Source organism: Crocodylus siamensis, chromosome 4, assembly GCF_052110815.1.
Source record: "Crocodylus siamensis isolate JL-2025a chromosome 4, ASM5211081v1, whole genome shotgun sequence".
Lineage (NCBI taxonomy): Eukaryota > Metazoa > Chordata > Crocodylia > Crocodylidae > Crocodylus > Crocodylus siamensis.
Genome location: NC_143398.1, coordinates 80,844,137 through 80,870,905, shown reverse-complemented (window position 1 = coordinate 80,870,905; position 26,769 = coordinate 80,844,137). Strand labels below are relative to the sequence as shown.

General features: G+C 41.1%; 1 protein-coding gene across 2 annotated transcripts in view; it reads left to right on the top strand.

Moving 5' to 3' along the window:
- Nucleotides 1-26,769, top strand: part of MGAT4C (MGAT4 family member C) — a 698,999-nt gene that overhangs the window by 163,036 nt on the left and 509,194 nt on the right. The gene's annotated exons all lie outside the window — the stretch shown is intronic.

Below are 26,769 nucleotides of genomic sequence, written 5' to 3'. Positions count from 1 at the left end.
ACAGACATTCAAAAAGCCAAGGCCTAAATGATTCAATTTTTGCAGCTTAGTCTACCTAGCTAGGCTAAATCAGTTTTATAACCAGACAGACGTCCCAGAAATGCAGGCACCTGCCTTCAGTATCTGAGGCTAGGTGCCAGGGGGTGCTAGCGCAGCCCTCCCTTGCCTTGTACATTGTTGAGCTGAGTTCCTGGCACTAGGCTTTGATTAGGGAGGGGTCCCCCCCTCTTCTAACCAGCCCAGCAGGGAATTGATTACAGTATTTATCAGCCCTACTTCAGTGTTTATCAACGCATTAAAAAAACAACAGAGGGGCATTACCAGCTACCTGTTGATTCTCCCTTTGTTCTGTCTGCCACAGCACAGACTGTAATCAGCATGTGGTCTGCTAGCTAATGCTGAGAGGCATCTGTGTAAGACAGAAGGGATGGTGGAATCCCTACTTAGCAGGGAGTGGTGAGGAGAAAGCCAAGCAGATGTCTGCAGTCTGTCCTGCGCTCCAGCCAGGAAACAGAGGGGAGGGCCAGCTCTGCTGTGGAGCAGAGAACTCTGCCCAGCCCGGAGAGCATGCCAGGATGCTGGGAGTGTCTGATTTAACTTAAGCCAAGAACAGGTCTGGGACAGACATTGCATAAATTGGTTTGAGTCAAATCAGTTAAGTCTGTTACTACATTCAACTAGATTTATCTCAGACCAGTTTCAGCCATTTTCAAACTGATTTATGTGCACTGAGCATGTGTTCTGTTACAGGTTTAAACCAATTTCTGATCACTTAAACGGGTTCATGTGTAATGTCTGCCCCTAGCCCCACAGGTTGAAAAGATTCCATTTTTCACATTTGGGCCATTGGATCATTGGACACAGATAGCATTTCCGTTTACACAGTCTCTGGTCACAAGAAGAAGTATGCTATAAACAGTAAACCAGTTCTGTTATCTACAAATCATGCAGTTGGTCTGTTCTCTGACTATATGAGCTATCAACTGGTATTGTATTGCATTTTGAATAAAATGGCCTTATCTGATGAGACCCACACATTCATCTTTTTGTTGAGCAGAAGCTAAATCCCTAATAAGATGGATTTAGGGTGTGAAATTACCTTCTGGTCCCTGTTTTGATAGGATTATATATAGCTTCTAATAAAATCACTGACACCTATATCCATGTAATATTGCATACTCTAGGGAGAAAGATATACAAAGTGAAAATGTGCAACATATTTTACTTGATTGGCTGTAAACTCTCTGATGCATTTCCAGGTGGTGAAAATAGTCTTTCTTGATGTATTTCATGAATAAATCCTTTATATCTGATTAAATTGCAGATAAGCATCATAAACTATTGTAATATGAAAGGGCTGAGCTCCTGATGCAATCCCCTTCCATCTGCTTTTGGTGTAAAGCTGGAGGGAGTTTGCTGCAATACAACTGAATTCAATTTTAGTTCAGGTTTAATTCCCCCAAGCTGATTTTGAACTGAATGCCCTAATGTGAATCAAAGCTTTTTATTCTTCATATGATGTTCTTTCCAAAAAACCAAAATGGCAGATCATTATGAAGAGGTTGCAGCTAATTGTAATAAATTATAGCTCCTGTTTGTGAGAATTGTAAAGTAGCTACTGAAAAACAGGAATTGCTTACAAAGAGCTGACATTTTTATCACATTATAAACAAAAGGGTAAATTCATTTTCATAAATAAAAAGGGTGTTAAGTAAGGCTTTACTTTTTATGGTAAGTTCACTTACCTCTTCATGTGTATTATAATAAGTATAAAGACATAATCATGCTCATGATTTTACTGGTTGCTGAGTAAGATATTTGTACCATGGCTATTGTTCATTGGACTGTCTCAGGTAGAAGTTGTTTCCTGAAGGTTTGTAGCAGCTTCTCCACACCCAGAATGGTGTTATTAAACCTGAGCAGGGTCACTTCTTAGAGCTAGATTTAAAGAGAGAGAAGTGAAGATTGGGTTTAATGTATCATCTTTACATTTGACCTATATGTGTATGAGACAGACAAAGTAGCAAGAATAAAAAGGCAATCCTCCACTTAACTGATGTTGAATAAATACAGTAGCAACCACTTGTATTCTAATTGTCTTTTCATATTGAAAAAATGCAGGCAGGAAATAAAAGGAAAAATGTTGCATTTCATATATAACCTTTTTAGTAAAATAGTTAACTTGTTCCTTGAAAAACAAATAAAGCCTGCTTTGAAAGCTGGCAAGGAATGTAGGGATTAGCAGCATGTTGACATTGAAAAATTAAGTTCAGTTACTGAATTGCAGGGGACTATATTTGATGAAGAGAGGAAAGAGTTGTAAGGCTCAGCTTGCAGAGTTCAGTATTACCTTTTAAGGTGTGTGACTGTCAACAATAGCTTTCTTTATTACTTTTGTTATTGAGAGAAGTCATTGAATATTCCATTCACTCTTCTTTCAGTTGATGTTTTGATAGCCTGAATGCTGCTGTGTGGTGAACTCATTTCCTGAAAATGTAATTTTAAAGAATGTTTGAATGCCTCCAAGTTTACCAGGTTCTTCTTGCTATTCTCCATAGAGATTCACCAGGTTTTCCTTAAGGGTTATGCCTTGAATAGAAATATATAGAGTGGAACACTCTAATCTTGAGTGCTAGAATCTTATTACAAAGATACCATTTACCAAATATTTGGACTGAAGAGCTAATTAGCATTGAAGAACTGGAGGTAACTGATGGATATTAATGCAAACATTTGTGATAGAGAATGGAATGGGGAGCTGACAAGGATTAGAGAAACTTGAAATTTTTGGAGTGTGTAGTTTAATTGTCAAGCATGTTTGCGACAGAAAGACACTTGAACCAGACAGAAATGATATTTGAAAATTAATGCCTTGTCACAAAAAGGAGAGGATTTTATGCCAAGTAACTAGACAGAACATCTCTGCATTTTAAATGTATGTAATATAATAATTAAGAGATTCAGGGGCTTGTATGTAGGAGATCAAGTATACAAATACATGCATACATTTTGTGAATAGCTGACAGAGCACATGTAAACAGTAGGAAAACTGTCTAGAGGGGAAAAAAGGGATTTTTTGGTTGTAGAAATGTTTTATGGTAGTATATTGCTGCTGTAGCACTTGTTTGGGCAGGTTTTTGTATTTCTCGTTTACTTTGTTTCACACCATTTCTATAAAATTGCTAACAATCTTCTGTTCAATATGAGCAGAATTGCACTTGATGCCAGACACACTGTTCAAATTTCACTGGCTTCTCAGTGTGCATGTTAACATATACAAAATATAAATCTGTATTCCTTTGCATAGTAATAGCTGCATATGAGTGATATTTTAGCCACAATGGTCCAGAAATTATACAATTATCCTTGGGCAAGAATTTATTAAGGTGATATCTTTTATTGGACCAACTGTGTAGCTGGGATATTGTTTGACAAGCTTTTGAATGCAAAACATACTTCATCAGGTCTGATCAAAACAAGCCAGGCTTAGAATAGTAAATAGCTGTTCAAAAGATTGTCTGTTTGTATCCTAACTACACAGTTGGTTCAACTATTACCCTAAGAAATCCTTGCTTCTTGCATAGTAATAGTGGTATTTCAAGGTCTGCAATTGTGGGGTAATAGGGGGTGAGGGGGAGGACACTGATAAAAGAAGATTACAAGAATCCTGTCATCATAGCTCATAAAAAAATTAATACAAGAAAGTAACAAAAAGAAACTAAAGCAAAAATATTGGTCTTTGTTAAAAAGAAATGTCAAAGTCAGTTAGGGTAATGATGATGCATTTTAGTAGTTGTTTTATTTATGGTCAACATTTACCAACGGTAAGCCCATTTCTTCCCTCTGAAATACTGTAGCTTTTTCTGAGGGTGTATACAGTGTAATCGTATAGTATTGGAAATTACTGGTTGGCACTACTTAACGTCGGTCATGTTTTATTAACATTTCAACATTTTGATGAAATTTTTAAAAATGAATGTGAACACTGGCAATAAAACCTTGTGTGTGTTTCTCTTTCTCATTAAATATCAAACTAGTTGAAATTTTCCACTTTGGGAATATGGAGATTTTTTTTTTAAAGAACAAAATAGGAACTGTTTCATTAAACATTTTTGTAACTGGGTTTTAAAGTAGGTCTAATACTATTAACCCTATAAGCTATGATTAATTGATTGCATTGAATCCATGATGTAGCCCTAACTGTGATCCAAACCTTATAAAAACTGTTGCTTTCAGTAGAAACGTTTGGGATGCCGACAAGTTCTGTTTGTCGCAGGATCGGCCCTCTGAAAGTGCTCTACAACCCTTCTCTGACATGTGCATGGCTGCAGTATTCTTTTAAAGTGGCTGTTCATGCTACAAATTAACCCTCATCAAATGTGGGATCAGATGAAGGCTCTCCAAAAGTAACTTGTGTTCCATAGAGTTAATCTGTACAATCAGGACTGGGCTGACGCAGCCCAGCCCCACCAGAGTGGGGAGAAGGACGGGGGAGTGAGGTACGGGCTAGGGTTTGCCTTACCTCAGCTGGAAGGGGGGAGCAGGTGCATTGGAGCGCCCCCAACTCCCATGCTTCCAGATCAGGCCAGGTAAATGCCGGCCCACAGCTTCCTCCTCCTCCCATCTTCCCCCTCCCTTCCTGCAGTCTGTACTGGAGCTGGGATGGGGGAGGGCCTAGGAAGGGAAGGCTGGGCTGGGGGAAAGGAGTGGCTTCTTTGTTCCAGGCAGGCTCCTGCAAGCAGGTTCAATTTCCCCATCCTGGCCCAACATGTGAACATCTGTTGGGTCGGAGGTGAGGCGGAGGTCTTTAACTCCATGGTGCTTTATGTAAAGATCAATGATGGTGTGAGGGTCTGCACATCTGTCAGAACCCTTATTTTCTGCCAGAAAGATTTCATTTAGCAAAGCTGTCTTTCCTGCAGTCTCAAAGGTAATGGGGCATTTGCCAGTGCCAGGGAAAGAAAGAAAGCCCTTTGCTGCTTCTAGGACTGATCCACTGAAGCTTTCTTGGACCTAAAAATGGTTCTCTTGACTGGATAAAAGTTTGAAGTATATGTCTCATTGGCTGCATCCACATGTGCTCTTAACTGCAGAGTAGACTAATTAGCTGCACATTAAGGCAGCACCGTCTACATGTGTAACAGTATTAGGCTGCAGTAAACCAATGAATGCTGTTGTAAGACAGTACTGAAATTATGGTATAGTAATTAACTGTGATTAAATGCACCTGTAGATGCTGACTGCGGGTTGCGCTTGGTCAGCCCAGGAAGCAAGGGGCCGACTCCTAGTTGCTGCCTTGGCACAGAGCTCCACACTTTCAGCACTCAGTTGTCCCAGCCAGCCCCTCCATCACCAAACACCATCACCCAGGGAAGAACAGGGCAGGAGCAACCCTGGTGTAAACTGCTCCTCCTCAACTCAAACTGCTGCTGTCCCAGGTGCATGTGTAAAGGCTGCACCCAGGAATAATTTACTCTAACCCATACTGCTCCAGAGTTTGTTGCTTTGAATTAATTGTACATGTATGTGCACCCATTAGGCCCCGTCTAAATAACATGGAGGTTTCATGGTTTGGTAGTGTTGAAGCAATGCTGTTGCTGTTGCTGTGCTAGACCAGGATATTTGAGAGGCAAGAATTGCTACAGGTAACATCTTTTATTTGATCAGCTGCATAGTTGGGACAGATATGGGCAAGTTTCTGGGTATCACAGTTCCCTTCCTTAGGCCTCAGGCAGAAAAGCAGACACAACAGAACTAAATATCAGACCTGTTTAGCTCTGTTGTATCTGTTTCTCTGCTTCAGACCTGAGGAAGGGCATTGTGATACACAAAAGCTTGCCTACGTCTATCCCAACTCCACTGCTGTTCAAATAAAAGATATCACACACAAGGATTCTTAAGTCTCAAAGGTTTATGTTTATAATTCCATTGCATGGGGCACCCTTCTGTACAGTGAAGAAAAGTTTCAAAATGGTAGTTTCCAAATTCCAAGTTCCAAGAATATCTGGCTGCTATGTGGCTGCCAACATGGGTCTCTCTGGAGTCTCAATTGAATTGAACTAAAATTCACACTGAGAGCAAAGTGAAAGGCAGGGTGACACTGGAAGCCATAGGCCAAGGCTGTCAACCTGGTATCAGCAGTATCTCACAGCCACACACCTGAAGTCACAGTGGGATCTAGAACTGCATGAATTACTTAGGAGGGTCACACAAACCTAACTGAATGCATGTTTCCTCCTCAGCCTGGTAGGCAAACATACTAGACAGATAGTCAGACGAAATCTGAGTCTTGTTAAAATTAGCTAATTAATCAGTTTGGCTCACAGTAGAAACATGGCATGGGTCCATGTGGAAAAGTTACAACTGGCTGCAATACACACAGGCATGAAGAACTGGGGTGATATTTCAATACAGTTAGAATGAAGAATTGGCTTGCCTGATGTTACTCTTTGTACTGAGGATAGTTTACAGGTTCTACAATAGTCAAGTCTTAGATCAGATGTTAGCAAGCCACTGTATTGAGACTTCGTTAAATATAAAAGCTGTTGGAACTTGGGCAAATACTAATGAGCAAGTTTAAATAAAAAATATGTATGTGTGTGTCCATACTGTATAAGTAACAGGCAATTGGATTTGGGATTTCCTTATTTCTGTGGACTTACTCAATTCTGAACAATTTCTCATTCTTTTTTAAAACGGTGGTATTTTTAAGGAAAAGATCTTCCTGGGTATAATAGGTAGGTACAACCTCCCCAAGGTTGATTGGAAATACTGAATGCCAGTTTCAAACACTGGGTAAGTAGATGAAAGATAATCTTCCCCATTCACAGACTCTGTGGGAAGCAGAATATTTGGGAAATGCTTGAGGACAGTTTAAGTGATAGTGATGCCTTGTTTGTTTGTAATCAGATATTTATAATGGCACTTTATAACTGAAATACGTAACAAATTAAAACTTGCCCTTACATAGATTACATATTTTTTGAAAAAATATTATAAGGATGTAATTGTTTTTCAGGGAAATGATGCATAATTTGTCTTTCAAGAAGCAATAAATTATTTTTGTTTTGCACTGGGAGACAAGGATTTCTGAGGGCGATTATATTTTATTAGACCAACTATGTAGTAGGGAAAAAAATCAGATATGCCTTCAAATGCAAGACATTCTTGCTTAGGCGAATTATAGATTTCTGAGAAGTTTAATGAATCATACTTCTTTTATCTTGTGTATTGCTAAAATTCTAGTTTTTAGCCATTTAAAAAAATCTTTGTTAAAATTGCTCTGATAAAACTTCATGTATAAACTTTTTTTAGTGAATCTAGTTATTTGAGCTTGTCTCTAAAAGCTGAATACCAGTTAAAACATGTTACAGTTCCCATGGAAATGCTTAACAAAAAATTGTCTAGATACAAGTAAAGCATATTGAATCACACCATTCTTTAGGTATCCTGACAATTAAAATTAATAGATTCTTTTGAAATGCATACATGTTATTCTGCTGTTTTGGTTCACCAGAAAGCTCACCGCAAGGAAGATAGAAAGTGTTAAATTGTCTTTAAATCATATACTTGACATTTGCCTGCTAGTCTGCAGGTAATTTCATGATGATACTTAATTATTATGGTGATTAATAAGGACTTAGTATCATAACTAGGGTGCAGGTAACAGGGCACCAGCCACAGGTTTGGATTTAGAGGATTTAGAGGGGAGTCAATATGATCCTCTCCCCCCTAGTATTTTTTGTTTCAACAGGGGCAGCCCAGTCATTGAAGATAGGCAGTCACACCCCCTTGCCTAGGAATGTATCTGGAAGGGTGGAGAAGGGATGTTAAGGCTTTGCCACAGGATGCACAGCCTTGTCCCAGGGGTGGGTGTGGGTGAAAAGAAGCAATCCCTGGAGAGCCACGCCTGTGCTGCTGCTCAAGTGAGGAGAGCCCAAGCATTGTATGACTGCACCCTCTTCCCACCACCTTCCCTAATCTTCTCTTCCTCCTCCCCCCCCAGCTCTCTAGTAGTCAACATAATTCCCCTCCATTTCCTACCCTGGGCACTATTGGGTGCTTGCTATTAGGCCTTGTGCAAAGTGGCTAGTATTCGCTTTGGATTTGGGCAACAGTGATTAGATTTGGTGATTCGAATCACTGTCCCAAATCAATTTGGCTGAATCTGATTAGAAATTCGGCTGCCACCACATCAGCCGAATCTCCAAATCAAACGGGCCACATCCCCCGTCCACTGTCCCAGCCCTGTCAATGGCTGCCCCACTCAACCCCAGTGTCCCAGCTCTTTAAAAAAAACAACAGATATCAAACCCCACACTCACCAGCTCCTGTCAAGCAGGGGGCATGATCCCCACTGCCCCACGTTGCATGGGAGGCTCTGTTATGAGTCCCAAGAAGCCTCAACAGCTGTTTCAGCAGCCAGTGAGTGTGAGACTTTTTTTTTTAAAGAGCCAGGACACTGGGGCTGGGCAGGGCAGCCATTGGTGGGGCTGGCAGAGTGGGTGGAGGGATGGGGGGATGCTCAGCAGGGCTGGGGGAGTAAGCATAGGATGGGGCCTGCTGGGGGTCCCCCCAGGATCCCCTTCACCCTCCTGCAGTCCCTCCCCCACCCTTTACTTACCAGCATGGAGTCCGGGTCCAGCTCTCTGCAGCAGCAAGTGGGGACTGCTCAAATCTCTGCGAAGCTCTCTGAATCTTTTCCAAATTGATTTGGAAAGCTTTGAATCTATTCAGATCTTTTTATTGGTCTCCTTATTTCCTTCAGCTTTGGAGATTCAGCTGATGAATCAGGCCCAATCTCTGAATTGAATCAGCACCTGAAGCTTTGCACAGCCCTACCTGCTATATACCTCTGAGAGAACCTGTAAGTTATCCTTTAGCAAGGAACTGTGCAGTGAATTAAAAAGCTCAAATAGTTACTAAACTGTATTCAGAATTTCGTTTGACTGATTAAGCATGAAGTCATAATCCTGCAATGAGCTCCATGTGTCCTCTTTGACATACATTAATTCTCCATACAGGTTCCAGGAGCGGATCACTTGAAGCAGCAGCAACACAGAAAGTTGTTTCTTTTTCTATTTCATGGTAGTACTCATTTAGTGAAAGCATTAGAGGCTAGCTAATAAGACATCTGATTTTTAACCTACTTCTATAGTTATTCATTTAGTCTTGAATAGACAGTTTCTTTTTGTTCAGTCTGATGCAGTATCTAATTGTTCAATTGTGTTATTCTTAAACATTAACAGGACAAAGAGATACCATGTAAGAAACAAATCACCAACAGCTACATGACCTTTTCTAGCTTGATAAAACTGGACTCCAATTACCAATCACTAATTTAATTTTATAGGATAGCTTGTAAATGTGTTCTATCTGTGCAATGTTAAGAGAAGATTGTAATTTAAAAAGTAGCATTAGACTGTTTTAGCCTGTGTTAGTTATCTACACATTTTGGTGTTAATATACATAGTGCTACATATATACATTGTCTCTTCAGTAACTTGCTAGGATGAAAAAATCCTGTAAGAATGGTAGAAGTCTTTAACTTCAAAATGTCACTTTACACTTCAAACAACAAAACTATACATTGTAACGTGAAAATGGTGTTCCCAAGTGACCTGACATTTTTGATATAAAACAATTTGTTTGACTTGGAGCATGGATTCAAGCTTGTAAACAAGCCAAGAAAAGAATACGAAATGTGTAATATGAATTTCAGTTTATATTCCAGAGCTCAAATACCCTAACATTTGAAGTGTGTGTCAAGCAACCTAATTATGACGGACAAATTGAGCTCTCTTAAAAGCAAACATAGGCATTCTTTCATCTTTCTTTTTTTCTTATTGCATTGAGAAGATTGCTTTACTCCATGAAGATTGCTTCACTCTCTCCATGGTTGTTGATTGTTTTTAATTTCTTCCTTTTCTTTCTTTAGTAGGAGTTAGTGCTTGTTCCCTTCAGATTAGATTATTTTCTTTGCAAATTGCCTATACAACAATTTGGTATATAGGTGACACAACCAGAATTCTACAAGGTATTTTGCCAGGCAGGCTCTGATATTATCAGAGTACTAAAAACTATGCGGCAACTCCAGGAGGGGAGTCTGTGTTCTCTTCTGCCTACCCCTGGGGCTGCATGTCTCTGTTAAGTCAAATCTATCGATCTGTCTATCTGCACATATACAATATTAACTGGATAGTTTAATACTGATACACACTTATAACATATTTACATAACTTGGTTTTATTAGAGACCACATATTTACTACTGACCATTTTTGCACTAATGCAAAAGTTTAAGGAAAATAAAAACAACCACCCCCTTCAACTTTTTCTGGTCTTATCTTGCAAACACGTAGTGCAATGAGTACTCTATTGAAGCTAACTGATTAATTTAATTCATGAAGTAACATTAATGGATGATGCTCCTGGTACTAAATTTTAGTTGGATCAGGCACTTAGTGAAACAAATATTATCTTCAAGAATGCTGTGTTTAAAATAGAAAGCGAAGAAAGATGGAAAGGGTAGAAATTTTAGACCTGAATTAGTATTGTTATAGCATTAATTAATTTTGAAACTTAACTTTTACTGCACCTATTTATGTTTTCCACTGTTTAACTGTTTTAAAATGAAATTAACTTGATTGCATATGTTCACTTGTCTTTTGTGTACTTTAGGAAGCAATTGCAGAGGAGGCTTATTGAACTGATTCCTCTGTAAGAGTAGTTCTGTTTATTGAAATGCTGCTTAAAAAGGGCAAATTTAAAAAAAAAAATCTTAAAAAGGTACATGTTTTGACCTTTTGAAGTGGTAGGAATACAAAAATAAGGTGTTTTGGTGATGATCAGGCTTCTCTCTCTCTCAAGGAGATTTTGATAATGAAGATGATACAGTTCATTAGCTTACAATTTGGAACTTTCTATTTCTTTCTCCACATGAAAACAGGACACATTTAGGCATCCAACTTGCATGTACAATACAATTTTAATATATTTTTGTAAATGTATACAATAGCCCTTTTAAAGTGCATGCTGTTACCACATGACTAATAAATGTCTTGTGTTTTAAGAACTAATAACAATAATATTACACCACAGATAAAGCAGAGGCTATGAGCAGCCAACATCAATGAAGACACCCAATTATTTAGCCTATTTGCAGTTACAAATATGGCTTCAAATAAAAGGTATGCATTAAAATTATGAGCAGAAATCTCTCTCTCTTCCCTCCCCTCCCTTCCCCACAGATAGCTGAACAACATGCATTTGCATAGTTCCATAACTGCTATTTCTATGTCCATTAAAAAGAAATCCTGAAAAATGGCTGACAAGTATTGGATCAGTATATAACATTTAGGAGTTGTGGGCTTATTCTATGACAGTCTGTTCTGCAGGGGGCAACTTGCCTATAACTTTACAGCAGTCAGAGGCCACCAAGAAGAGAGGATACTTTACCAGGAGAAGAAGTTTATGACTAAATTTTATTTAGCCTTCCTTGAAGGCTAGACTTAAACCTTCAAAAGCAAGAAAGTTTAAATAGAAGCTTAGGCTTACTAAAGCATCCTTTTCAATGTATTGTGTAACATCACATACTGGTTTGTGATATCTGTAACACTTTGCCCTGCAGAGTAAGAGCCTCTACATCTGTGTTCTTTCTTTGGGTTAATGTTGCATTATTTAAATTAAAGTGAATTTAGATCTTGTACAAGATGCTGGACTGAAAGAACTGGGACTGAAGACCAACACTGAGGATATGGAAATATAAATATTTTCCTGAGAAAGATGAGGAGGAAAAGTTTATCAGCTGAATCAGGATAATGACTGTGCATACACTTTTAGTCTGTGGTAAGTGGAAATGCATAAGTCACTGTAGTTTATCTTCTAGTTACGACGGGGCAATTATCTTCTATTTGCCTGTGGGCAATTACTGTGAAACAGCTGATGAGTGGTAAACCCCATAGCTAGTAGGAGAGTGTGAAATGGGCCATATTAGATTCAGATTTGGCCCAAATCAGGGACAGTGATTCAATTTGTTGATTCAGATGACTGTCCCCGATTCAGTTCAGCTGAACCTGAAGATTCAATGCTGACCTGGAGAATCAGCGATTTGGCCACAGACAGAGCTTAAATGTTTTTTCTACATACCTCGAGGTATGAGGCATGGCTCATAAACACTGCAATGCTGGGGCAGATGGAGAGTCCCACAGAAGTGTCGGGGGCGGGGAGGGCCCGCATGTTTGGCGGCAAACCCAGAAATGGACCGGAAGTACTTCTGGTCCATTTCTGGGTGTGCCAAGGAGCAGGCTCTGGCTCAGTGATCAGCAGTAGGGGAACCCCAGGTGTCCCCCCAGACATAGGAGGCAGCAGTTACAGAGCCAGGGGAGTGCAGGGGGGCCCCCGCACACTCCCCGGCAGACCAAGAAGTGGACCGGAAATGCTTCTGTGTCTGCTGCTGAGCGCGCTGGGGAGCCCCCTGCATTCTTGTGGGATGCTCCATCCGCCCCAGCATCTCAGTGTTCATGAGCTACCTGGTATATTACGGTATGTAGAAAAAATATTTAAAGCTGTGTTTATGTCTAAATCTTTGAATCTTTCTGAATCTCTCCCAATCAATTCAGCAGGTTCCAATTTGATTCAGAGAAATTAAAGGGTCTCCTCAGTTGATTCAGCTTCCGTGATTCAGCCACCAAACTGAGCCGAATCTCCGCCAGATTGAATCAGGGGCCGAAGCTTCATACAGTCCTAATACCTAGCAGTAAATTGTTTGTATGTTATTCATAGAACAACAGTGCAGACAGACTTCTCAAACCTATCCTGTTAACATGCTTCAAGCTCTAGATAGAAAGATCATGTGCAGAAGTATAAGGCTAGCTATATTCTTTATATCCCTTCAGTCTTTGGTGCTTCTGTAAGCCTGACATCTAATGTGAACACCTCTCCTCTAGGGATTTTACAATGAGATAATATATTTCACTTGCAATAGCCTACAGATCATCTGATTAATACATCACACCAGATATGAGTTCATTTAATATGGATGCATTGTATTTAATGAAGACTTCTGTGGATCACAAAATAGTGCTTGAGGTCAGCTAAATAAATTAACCTAACTTTTACATTTAGGAAATTGTTGGCCTTTCATTGACAAATGTAGGTTTTCCAGTGTGTGTTCGTTTTTAAAAGGGCAATGTAAAGACTTCCTTTTTCTTAAGTTATTTGTGAGCTACTGATACAAAGGTGACTTCGAGAAAAGGAGTGGGAAGATTAGCTGTTAAAGGTCAGTCTTTAAGACATGAAAGGTGTTGACAAAATAAGTAAGTAAAATAGTATTTATCTGCACTATTTATTCTGAGAAAATCTACCTTTTTTCTGAGAAGGGTGTTTGTAGCATAAAAACCCTGTGGCTTACAAATTGGTAGGGCATATTGTAACTCATTTTTCATGAGTTCATCTGTCTTGATTTCTTTTTTTTTTAAATGATTTTGAATGCTGCTTTATCAGCTTATGCTATTTTTAAAGAAGAATTTCATTTCTAGTCATTCTTTATATCATTAAATAAGCTATGGCATTGATTTAAGAAAAGGTTGTGTTGATCATGACCTAACAATTACAACTAACCTTCTCTAATTTGGTCTTGCTCTGAATTACCTAACTAGAGTGTGCCATTTCAAGTCTGGGGAGAAAGGATTATCCAAAGTAAGGCATTTGGCTACATTTAGAAGTTTGGCACAGGTTTTTTTACATGGGGAAAAATCTTAGTTTTTCTGTACCTTTGCCTTGTTTGTAAAATGGAAGACCATACAACTTCTCTACTACATGGTAGCACGTATGAGGATACATTTCATATATGAGGCTCCAATTTTCTATAATGTAGGCCAGTCCACTCCAGTCCACTTCTTTCACCATCTGGAACATAAGGCAGGAGTGCAATCTCTGAGAACTAATACTGGCTGTATCTTCAGCCAGTTGTAAAGTCTTCATTACAATGTTTGTCTGGAGAGGGTACTTGTGGATCAGCCCCTTTTACTTTCAGCTTCCCAAAACAATGCCTTCTTTCTCATCTGTATGCTAATTGTTCAATTGTTGGTAGCTGTCCCTGCTCCAAAATCTCATTCTTTAGATTTTCTAAAGTGATAGAGCTCTCTGAATACCTAATATAATTTATGTTACTTCTCAGCAAGTGATGATTTTTTTTTGAAACCCTTGTACTAAAAGAGAACCAGATTCTGATGATGGATTTTACATTTACTATTGTTGTTTGATTCTGAGTTTGAAATGCACATACCATGACCTAATTTAAATTCACACCTTTATTCATGAGCTGGACTTGGACCATTATTTAACATCTGTTATTTTCTGGAAGTATTACATATTCAGTGAAAATCCTTGTGCCGAGGGATATGATTGGAGAACATTCACTACATATAATGTAGATGCAGGATAATTGAATGCACATTTAATTATCAAAACAGTGAATAAATATAGTACATTCTTCCTTCAAGTTTATTCAGAAAGAAATATTATTCATGTTTCTTACAGGATGCAATACACAGAACAAAATTCTGATTCCATTAAGCCTGTAAATAATCTTAAACAATTTATCCTTTTTTAAAGTAGGAAACTGTGATGGTCTGGTTTAATCTCTTATTCATATATTTTCCACTAATTTTCATTAAAGAGTTACTGTAGGAGAGGGAAACCAGAATGGCCAACTTTGATATTCAGTGCTACAAACATTAAGCAAAAACAAAACGAACATCTAGCTTCAAATACAATCATAGAGAAATACAGTTTGAAGGGGCTGAGAGAGGTTATCTAGTTCAACTGTCTGCCCAAGGCAGGATCATCACTGTCCAAACCATCCTATATAAATCCACTGTCTTATCTCTTAGCAAAATGACACAGTCAATCCAAACAGAATATAAGACATAACAGCTTAAACTGCCATATGTAAAGCACAGGGACCATGGCAGCAAATGTCCTGCTGCTGGAAATAGGCAGACAAGGTTTTTGGGTAGATGTGATATCTTTTATTAGATCAACTAAGTAGTTAGAAAAATTGTTCTTCGTAAGCTTTCAGGCACAAACACCCTTCTTCAGGTATAGGAAGGGTCTGCTGGTGTGTTGTGTTTTCTTGGATGGAAGAGAAGGTAATATGTAATTCCCTTTGATGATTAGAACTGAGAGATTGGAGACAGAGTAGTTGTCTTGTGAGAAGTGTGCACACACAGGTAACGGTTATTTTTGTTGTTGATAGATTTTCAGTGTGTGTTCATTCTGGTAGGCAGTTGTTTGGTTTCTCCTACATATTTTCCATCAGAGCATTCAGAGCACTAGATAAGATGCCTCCTACATTTCTGGAGGTGCTGTTGTAAGATCCAGGAATGGTGATAGTTCTTTTGTGGGATGTAGTTATTGTGGGAGTGGGAGATCTGTGTTAGCAGATTTTACATTTCTTGTCCCTCATGATCTAGATCCATTCAGTGTGCTGCAGGCCATAGGAAGCTTGCTTCTGGTGATAAGATTGGTGAGGTTCGTTGCTTGTTTAAAAGGTAAGATCTGTGGTTTTGGGAAAACCTCCTTAATAACTGGGTTGTCTTCTAGTGTGGGTTGCATTTGCTTGAGGATTTTCCATGTAGGTTCCAGGGAAGGATGGTATGTCATAACTAATGGTGTGCATGTCATGGGGATTATCTGTTTGTACTGTAGGAATTACTTCACATGGTATCTGGGTGGCTCTTTCAAAAGTGTGATTTAGCTCTCTGAAAGAGTGTCCTTGTTGAGAAAGCCCTTTTGAGATTGGTGATGTGATGATCACAGGTGGTCTGAGTGCCAATTTGGTGATATTGGATGGGTTGGCTGTATATTACAGCTTTCTTGGTATGTTTCGGGTGACTGCTTGTTCTGTGCAGATGTGTATGTTGGTCTGTGGGTTTCTTGTATATGGTGGTTTGTAGGCCTCTGCAAAGCAGCTAGTATTTGCTTTGGATTCAGATTTGGCTGATTCAGGAGATAGTGATTCGATTTGGGTGATTCAAATCACTGTCCCAAGTCGATTTGACCAAATCTGATTCAGAGATTTGACTGCTGCTGAATTTCTGAATCAGCCAGCCCCATCCCCCACCCACACTCCCAGCGTGGCAATGGCTGCCCCACCTGCCCCAGCTCCTAGCACTTTGGGGAAAAAAAAAAAGCCCCAACTCAGTGGGTACTTCCAAGCAGGGGGTGATTCTTACTGCCCCCCACTTCCCCACACTGTGTGGGGGCTCTGCAGGAGCCCCCTGACCTCCCCCTGCTCCCCCACCCCCTCTCATGGCTGCCCCACTTGCAGTGGCTCCAGCCCTTTAAGAAAAAAAATCGCGAAAAAACCCAGGATTCACAGTTCTTGCCAGTGGGGTGTGATCCCTGCTGCCCCATTCCATGTGGGGGGGCTCTGCATGAGCCCCCTGAAGCCCCAAGGCTCCTGCAGAAGAAGTGAGTCCCAGGGTTTTTCTCTATTTTTTTTTTAAAGGGCCAGAGATGGCCCAGGTGGGGCACCTGTGGGGGGGCTAGGGGAGTGAGGGGGGTTAGGGGACTCATACAGAGCCCCCACATGGTGTAGAGAAGTGGGAGGCAGCAAGGATCATCCCCCCCACCTGGCAGAACCTGTGAGTGGGGCTTTTTTTTAAAGCACTGGGAGCTATGGTGTACGGGGAAGCCATGGAGGGGCTGGGAGAGCGGGTAGGGGTTGGGGGGGCCGAGGGAGCAGGCAGGGGATGGGGCCTGGCAGGTCCCCTCCCCCCCTTCCAGGCCCCCACCCCTACCTCCTACTTACCAGTTCCGAGTCCAGCTCTAGCTCCCTGCTGAAGACCCCGGGGGCTGTCCAAATCATCAAAGCTCTCTGAATCTCTTCTAAAGATTTGGAGAGCTTTGAATTGATTCAGACCTTTTAATTATTCCCCTGATTTGATTCAGATTTGGAGATTTGGCTACTGAAGTATGCTGAATCTTCTCTGAAGTGAATCACCACCTGAAGCTTCACATAGCCCTAGTGGTTTGCATTTTACCATTGTAGGTATTAATCATAGTGTCTGAAAAGGAAATGTTAGTGCTGGAGTATTCAAGAGAGTATGATGGAGGAGTGATGATTATTGAATTTGTAATGGAAAACAAACATAGATCATAGGTTTTCTGTCCAAATGATGAAAATGTCATCGATATATCTTAAGTATAGAAGGGGTTTGATGGTGCAGTTCTTGAGGAATTCTTCCAGGTGACCCATAAAAAAGTTGGCACATTGTAGGGCCATTTTGGTACCCATATCAGTGTCTGTTGTCCGGACAAAGTGTTGGTTATTGAATGTGAAGTTGTTGTTTGTGAGGATGAAGTATGTAAGTTCAGTAACATCTTTAGGTCTGTATTCTGAGTTGTAATCTTCCTCTTATATATATGTAAGGCAGACTTGGATGCCATCCTGGCACAGGATGTTGGTATATAAGTTGGTAATATCCATAGTGGATAGGAGGGTATTGCTGGGAAGATGGTCTATGTTTTTAAGTTTTTGTAGAAAGTCTATTGTATCTTGAACAAAACTCATTCATTGGGTGACAAGAGGTTTAGGATGAAGTCAATGAAAGCTGGTATTTCCAGTTAGGATTCCATGGTTGCATATTATAGGGTTCCCTTGTTTGTTGATTTTTCAGAGCATGTAAAAAGTCCCTGGGTTTCATAGTGTGGGGATCAAGTTCTGTAGGGTTTTTTTGAGTTCACATGGAAATGACTTGATGGTAGTTTTGAGTTTTAAGGTGGAAAGGGGAGTTGGATCTTCCTCTAGTTCTTCTTAGTAGGTGGTGTCTGTTGGCTTAATTTAAATAGTCATCATGCTGAAAGATCAGTATAGCTCCTCCTTTGTCGGTTTTACTACTATTTGATGGTTGGATCTTAGAGATTCTATGGCCCTTCTCTTTGAGGGGGAGAGGTTATTATGGTGGTGTTTGTTGATTATTTCATTGTTCATTCTTTCCCTGAAGCAATCAATATAGCAGTCAAGTTTTGAATTTTGTTTACTGTGAGGTTTGCAATCTGACTTTTTGTGCGGTCTTGGGTGGTTAATCAGAGATCCCAGGAAAAAGACAACACCCACCACTACAGAGGAAGGCAAAAACTCCCACAGTCCACACCAGTCTTCCCATGGACAAATCCTTTCTGACCCCAAATATGGGGATTGGTCTGACCCTCAGCAGAGGTGCAAGACCCTCTACCTATGACCCTCTAGGTTTAAGTCCCACCAGGAGCACTGGTACACCACAAGAGCATTGATACAGCTCTAGTCACAATCCCCAACTTTGGCTGCAGCCAACACTCTATGCCTTTGAGGAAGGTTTTTTTAAAGAACCTAACACATGTAGCAGCAGGGGAAGATTTTTTTTTCCTGTCAGCCCTATGCAGCAACTAGTAAAGCCCAGAAGCATGGGGAATACCCATAGGAGATTATCCCTGACCAGTGGCTATCTGAACTTTCCTTGGACACTTCCAGAGGTGCGAATTCCACAACTGCCCTAGGCATAGAAGTAGGCCTAGATGCTAGGCATAGGTATTCCACTGCCTTACTCTTTTAGAAGTGAAGAAGTTTTTCCTGGTAAAAAGTTTTTCCCAGTCTAGGCCTACTTTGCTGCAACTTCAAGCCATCAGTTCATGTCCTATTCTCTGAAGCAAGAGACAAACTCCCCCTTCTTTATGGCAACCCTTCAAATATTTAAAAAATGCTATCAGTTCCCTTCTTAAGAACCTTTTCCACAAGTTAAACATGCCTAGTTCCTTTAACTTGTCCTTGCATGACTTGCCTTCCAAGCCTGTTACCATTCCTTGTTGCCCACCTATGGACCTTCTCTAACTTCTCCATGTCCTTTTTAAAATCTGGAGACTCAGATTGCACAGAGTACTCCAGGTGAGACCTAACCAGTGCTGAGTAGAAAGGAACCATCACCTTTTGTTCCTTGCACCTAGTACTTCTATTGATGCATCTCAAAACCATATTTGCCTTTTGTGCAGCTGCATCACATTGCAGCCTTCTATTGTCTGTAATCTACCAAGACTCCCAGATACTTCTCCAAAGTGCTGGCATCCAGCCAGGTGTCACTCACTTTGCATTTGTATTTATGAACATCCCTTCTGAGATGTAGGACCTTACCTTTGTCAGCATCAGATTTCATCCTTAACTCCTTTACAGCTTTACAATCTGTTGAGATCCCCCTGAATTGCAGTCCCATTCTTCACTTTGTTTGCAGTTCTTCCCAGTTTTCTCATCTGTGAATTTGCTCAAGAAGATTTCTATGCCAGGATCCAAATCATTAATGCAAATGTTGCACAGTACTGGGCCCAGGACAGATGCCTGTGAGACCCTACTCAAAAACTGCTGTCATTCTGACATAGATCCATTTTTAATTATCCTTTGCTGGCAGCTATTCAGCCAGTTATCTAGTTGCCTTATAATAATTTTGTACACCTTATAGTATTTTTCTCTAGTTTGTTTATGAGAAGCAATGCTGAAGTACACTGTAGATACACTATATCTATCTACAGTGTTCCCCTCATCCACCCAAGCAGTTACTTTCTTAAAGAAAATCAAAATTGTTTGATACTACAGTAAAAGCTCTGTTAACTGACACCTTACAAGCCGGCATGTTCTATTAACTGGCATGTCGGCTTGTAAGTTAAAGTGAAACTGGAAGTGCCCACCACGGCACTTCCGGTTTCGCCGAGCCCTCACGGCCCGGGGCAAAGCAGCCTGTGCTGCCGAGCCCCCAAGGCCCAGGGCATAGCAGACTGTGTATTCCTTTTCCTCATTATCTTCTTTGTGCCCTAGGCCTAAAAGGGATTCTTCAGCTATTCATTAATTAATTTACTGACTGGTAACTTATATTTAGTACCTTCTTACTTACATAAACAGTTAAATCTTCTCCTGTCTCTGTGCCATTCACTCACCAGTCACCCTTTTACACACACACATAAAGGCTATGCAGAGTTCATTTTCTTATGTCAAGCAGAATGATACAAAATGGAGTTTTCAGGTTGCTTATAGGACAAGACTAACATGGTTATATTTCACTATTATTACACTCTATGTTAACATCAGCTGCATTAGTTCAGTTCATGCTACACCATCAGTAGCATCCTGGAGCTTTTGGATAGTTTTGTTACCTCTTTGATAAGTGCTTTTCCTGACTTGGTGGCCTACAATAAACCCCCAGTATAATATTGGTGCTGCATCTGTCATCTTTCATCTTTACCCACTGTATTATATTCTGCTATTTTCTTCCTCCTGAACCAGGTAACAAATTGAATGTGTTTTTGACCTGCAAGGTGACACCTTTTCTCCCCAACAGGTTTTTCCAAAATTTAGCATAACCCTCAGTGTTGGCATTCCGGTCCTAAGACTGTCTAACCATGTCTCTGTGATATCAATCAGATCATACTGTATTTCATATGCTGCAGTTTCCAGCACATCTTGTTCACTCCCCTACTCCTTGCATTATGGCTCTTAAATTCCGCCCTCTAGACCTCCCCAGCCCCCCACGCCAGCAACCGAACCTCCCTGAATTGTGCTCTCAAAGCTGGTTTTACCAGTGTTCACTGGTCCTAAGAGCCTGAATAAAATAAGCTTGGGTAGGGGTAGGGGTGGGCAGGTCAGTGTGGATGGAAGCTCTGCGGCGGGGCGGAGGGGGCTTGGGAGATAAAAGGGGCTGAGCTGGAAGGGGCCTGAACCTGGGTCTCCAGCCCTCCAGGCCAGTGTTCTAAACACTTGTCTGTGGAGTTACTGCTTTCCTGTCTCCTGTGCCAAATAAAATAAAATTGTGCCAAAAAACTGCATATACAATCCTTCAGTGAGAGATGATTACCAAGGCAATCAGCTGACTAATTTTTAGTTCTTTTTTTTTTCCCTGGTTATTAAATAATTCAGCAAAGTTGTGGCCAGCAGTTTTTAAGGCAGTGTTTGAGATTGTTATAGACAGCACACGCAGCAATTACTGAATCCCTTTGGAAAATTTATGCCTCCAGACAAATAAGTTCATTTTCCTATTCATTACAGTTGGAAGCATACAATGGCACAAATGATTCCTATGATCCAGAATACTATGATATGCGAGTGAAAGGAAACAATTGCCCATTGTATCACTAGACATAACAAATGCTTTTCTTTAGATAGTATTTCCTTTCATTTGTATTAAGACTGTGGTATTGTAAATGCTACATGTAATGTCCTTTATTATTTAAATTCTTCAGGTTAATGTTAGGCACTGACTTCCCAAACACTGTAGTTAACGGAGAGTGTGATGGATCTTGGAGCAATAAATAATTTTTACAGAGCTGTAACATGGAGGGGACTAGAGTGTACTTCACTGGATTTTATGCAACTTAAAAAAATGAAAACACAATGGTTTCCATTATGTTTAATGACATCTATATTTACAAGAACTCTAATACAGCAGGCAAAAATGATGAATAAATCTTAAGTAGTAGTTAATAGTAATAAAAAAAAGTTTTTGCCTTGGTGTTACCACAGTTCAAGGACTATCAAAACTACACTGATAAAGAACAACTGTAAATACTTTGATAACAGCCACTGCATAGATTCCCTAAAGAAGAGTGAAAATCAAATGTTCATTGTTAAAGTAATTAGAAAACAAAGAAAGCAACAGGAGTACAGAACATGACAAACATGTTGGCTCTACAGAAATATGAGAAACAGTGGAGGCAGTAGTGCTGTTCATGCTGTAAAGCAGATGCAGTCATATGAAAAGTGAATGGATTTTAATTTAAAGAGGGAGCAGAGGGTCACAACTATACGAAGTAGATATGAAAACTGATGCGATATATGGATATCACTTCGTAATGAAATACCTTGAAAGGATCTATAGATTTTATTTTTTCTCATCTCTCTTTGTTTCTATGTTAAAATAACTTTGAAGTTATACAGTTGTTCTAATTTTACATCGATAAAAGTGCCATCAGGTTGCCCAGTATTGTTAGTTAGTCCAGGATTCTCAAGTTTCGTGTACCTGAAGTGATTAGAATACTTCGATTATTGGAAGACTAGGTTTAAGAGATGATTAGAAATACTTTTTAGATGTGTTTAGTAATAGATATGTTTAATCAGATATGTTAAAATGACATCTAATCATTCTCTTTGTTCTTCATCAGTGACATTCATTTAAAATGGGTAAATTCTGAAAGTCAAAATTTCTTTTCCTATTCCCAATACCAGTGGGTTTGTATGGTGCTTGTAAATTAAGCTGTGGATTTCACTATCACTGCAAAGAGAAATGCACTGGAATCTAGTTGAGGCCAAATACAATCCTTTTATTTGCAAGTATGGTTTTCTCAGATATTGGAACAAGGACACTTTTCTCGTTGCACAAGAGAACACTATTATTATGAGTTGTTTTGGAATAGTTCAGTGTAGTGCCTCATTACAGAAAACTGATTATAGTTAGGGCATAATGAGAAAGTGTAGTCTAATCTGGAGCATAGCTTACACTGTAGTCACATTAGTGTAGTGGAGACAAACTGTGCTAACTTGGGTACGGTAGCAGTCTAAATGCAGCAGTATAAAAACTGTGATAACTGCAAAATCTACCCAAAAAGGAATGCAAATTGGACAGACTGAGCTGTCTTGCCACAGATAGATTGCTGCTAGTACCCTACCAAGGTAGTTGTAGATAATTTAGACATCTCTACATTGCATTGAAGTATGTCCTTTCCTTTATATGTATATTCTGTGATCCCATAGGCTTATCCATAGGGCTGTGTCAACAGAAGACGCGAGGGACTTGAACATCAGCCCTATGAGTCCTGTTGTGCAGAGTATTTGAAAATGAGATTCATGTACATTTTTTACAAACCCTTCCCTGGTACTGCTAGACCACCATCACCATGAACTTTTTCCTTTTTCTTGAGGCACTTACAAACAAATAGATGAAATATACAAATATATATATTGCTCTACTTGGCCAAGCTACTGTCTGGAATAAAATGCAGGGCCCTTGTGTTTGAATCACTGAACCTTGAGTGATATTTTATTCAAGAGTCGTATATGGATAGTGTTTTGAATCTATGCTTTCTTAAATTGTTAGGTGAACAATTTGTATAGAATATATATTGTATGAATAAGAAAACAGACATATAAGCAAACGATACATATAGGATTTGTACAGACATTAAATGTAGAAACTTGGGAGTTAATTGGGTTAAATATGGTACCTGATCTTAAGTACGTCAGTGTAGGGGGAGGGGTGGGCAGGATGGGGGTACTGGCAGGGGGAATTGTGGAGAAGGGTGGGGTAGCAGGGTCCACAGGATGGTTGGTGAGATCTGGGAGCAATGTTCCCTCTAAGGTTTAGCAATCCATGAGCAATCCTGGCTGGGACTGCGCCTGCCTCTCCCCACTCCTGCAGCAGCCTGTGACTGGGTTGGTGCAGGTGGCAAGCAGCTGGATGCAAAGCTGGCAGTGGAGATGGTGGTGGAAGTGTCAGCACCCCCTTGCTACGGCACTGAGTGCCTCCCTGGGCTGATGCCCAGGAGCCATGGCCCTTTACTGCCCCGCCCCTGCCGGTACACAACTTTGTGCACAGCATTAAAAAGTTATTGTGCGGCATGATTTTTTTTATTGTGTGCAGCTCAGAGGGGACGCTGTCTGGGAGGTTTGGTGGGATTGAGGGAAAGGGGGTGTAGCAGTGGGGTCTACAGGAGAGCTTGGGGGGAATCAGGAGGTTAGCAGAGTACATGGGGGGGTAGTGGGACTGGAGGATGGAAGAATCAGAAAGGCTCTTAAATTCTACCCTCTAGCCCTCCCCAGCCCCCCACTCCAGCAACGAAACATCCCTGAATCGTGCTCCGAGAGCTGGTTTTACCAATGTTCTCTGGTCCTAAGAGCCTGATTAAAATAAGCTTGGGTGGGGGGAGGGGTGGGCAGGTCAGGGTGGATGGAAGCTCTGCGGGGGGGGCGCAGCTTGGGAGATAAAGGGGGCTGCCCTCCCTTCTCGGACCAGAGGCTATTTCTACCCACCTGAACTCCCCCACCCCCAGACAAACAACCCCCCACAGGAAACCAAACCCCCTGATCATGCCTGCCCCTTCCTTCCCTCCTAATCTGCCACATGCTACCCACAAAGGCTGTTTTTGCTACTTGTAGCACTTGTGCTGTAGGTTGGCCCCCTGTTTAATGTATGCCTGTTCACTATAGTGTAGTGTTATGAAAGATATCCAAACATATGGACATATGGAGGCAAAGGCCAATGGAAATGTAGTTGTCCAAGCATAGGAAAGCCACACAAGGGAAGTAAGTTACTGGTGGGACATCATCAACAACTTTTAAAATAACCTGACTGAACAGATGCTCTAATATCTATTATGATATATCTGGAGACATCAATAGGTGGAAAATCTCAATACTGTGTGACCCAGGATCTGAAATAAGTATGAAACTTGGAAAAATGCTGTGTACTGCAGGAGTTATACTAGTGATTTCTAATCATTGTTCCTATCTGTAAGTCAAGCTTTCACTGAACTCGAGGTCTCTGCTCATTAAATGGGCTCTTGTTTTGGTGACCTCTATTTCTAGTGCTGTCATATTGAGACTGGATTTAATCAAGGACATCGCAAGAACTCCTAGAGCAGCTTGTTAGTACGCAGTGCTCAAAGATCCTATCCAGAGGTGGGTAGGAGGAATTGTCAATCCCAAGAAAGCAACTGATAGAGTTTTAAAGGCACTGAGTCAAATCAAAGTTGTACCTGAGCATCAAGAAAAAATGTTGTTATGTTGTGGATTATTTTAATTCTGCAGAATGTCTTTTGGACTCGCTGATGAATGAAAGCCAGTTCTGAGGGTAATGAATATCTAACCCAAAATTAAGAACATAAGAACACAAGAATTATCATTTACTGGGTGAGAGCATAGGTTCATCTTGCCCGGTCTACGTGCACTAGGGGGTCCCCCTTGTGCTGCTGGACCTCCTCATAGCCTGGAGGCTGGTCTCTGCCTTTAGGCCCCAAAGGTGCTGACTTGCTTTCACCAAGTCCGTGCCAAAAAATCTGCATCTGGTGGTTCTGGCAACTAGCGTGCCCTGGAAGGACTGGAGGATGGTCCTGGCCAGTATCACTTGTATCAGGGACTTCCTAGACTGTCAGGCAGGGCTGGGCAGATCCCTTTGTGGTGGCCCAGTCCATGGAGCTGCCCATGCTACATATTCCTTGCTGCTTTTCCCTAGAGGTAAAGGCTTCCCTTACACCTAGTTCCCTCACCTATATCAACCAGGTCCTGTGTGAGGACATTCCCAGTCCAGTGGTATCCCTCAGACCTCTGGAGCTAGTCATGAGGCCACTGCCACAGAAGGCTCTGCAGCACTGCCATCCCCACAGTCTTTTCAGGCAGGGGGATACCGAGCTGGTCTACTTCTGAACAGTCCATCACCACCAGATCTACATGCTCGTGTTCTGGACACTTCATCATCCTGTCCTTCCAACCCGCCCTGACAACAAATGCAGGGCTGCCCTAGACAATAGCAGAAGTGAGAGTCTATGAAGAATAGGGCTAGCTTACACCTTCATCCCATGAGCAACTGAGGACCTCAGCTGGCAGCTCCTTCAGGGATCAGTCTCCACAATCAGTCTATATGGCATGCTTTAGGGACACCCCCATACTTGGCCATTTTGCCAACAGAGGGAGACCCTGGTGCATGCCTACCTCCAGTGCACCAGGTTGAAGCTTCCTCCAGAACCTCCTGCTGAGGTTCTGGCTGCATTTATCGCCTCACATTTTTTGTTATGCACTCCCTGGCCCTGGCCCCACCAAGCCCTGGAATCTATGGGTCAACATCCTCCTGGTTTTGCCAAGCTAGTGTCATACCTGACTAGGAAGGAGCCTCTGAACAGGTTCTCTCTGAATCCTAGTGCTAGTATCCAGCATATCTACTACTCTCCCCAGCTTGGTGTCATCTGCAAACTTGCTGAGGGTGCACTCCATCCCATCGTTCAGGTCGTTGATGAAGATATTGAACAAAACTGACCCCAGGACTGAACCCTGGGGCACTCCACTTGATACCAGCTACCAACTAGCCATTGTGCCATTGACAACTACCCTCTGATCCCAATGATCTTGCCAGTTTTCTATCCACCTTACAGTGCATTAATCCAGCCCATACTTCCTTAGCTTGCCTGTGAGATTGTTGTGTGACACTATATCAAAAGCCTTGCTAAAATCAAGGCCACCACATCTACTGGTCTCCCTGCATCCACAAAGCCAGTCATCTTATGCTAGAAGGCAAATCAGGTTGGCCAGGCATGACTTGCCCTTGGTGAATCCATGCTGGCTGTTCCTTCAAGTGATTAGAAATCAATGCAATCCCATCAGCCCACTCCTTCAACACCTCCAGGTTCATCCTGTCCAGCTCCATGGACTTGTACATATCCAGCTTTTCTAAATAGTCCCTAACCTGTTCCTTCACCACTGAGGGCTGTTCACTTCCTTCCCAAATTGTGCTACCCAGTGCAGTAGCCTGGGAGCTGACCTTGTCTTTGAAAACTGAGGTTAAAAGGCATTAAGTACACCAGTCTTTTCTGCATCATCTGTCACTAAGTTGCCTCCTCCATTCAGTAGGGGACCCCTACTTTCCCAGATCTTCTTCCTGTTACTGACATACTTGTAGAAAACTTTGTTACCTTTCACATCCCTTGCTAGCTGTAACCCCATTTGCACTTTGGCTTTCCTGACTTCATCCCTGAATGCCAGAGC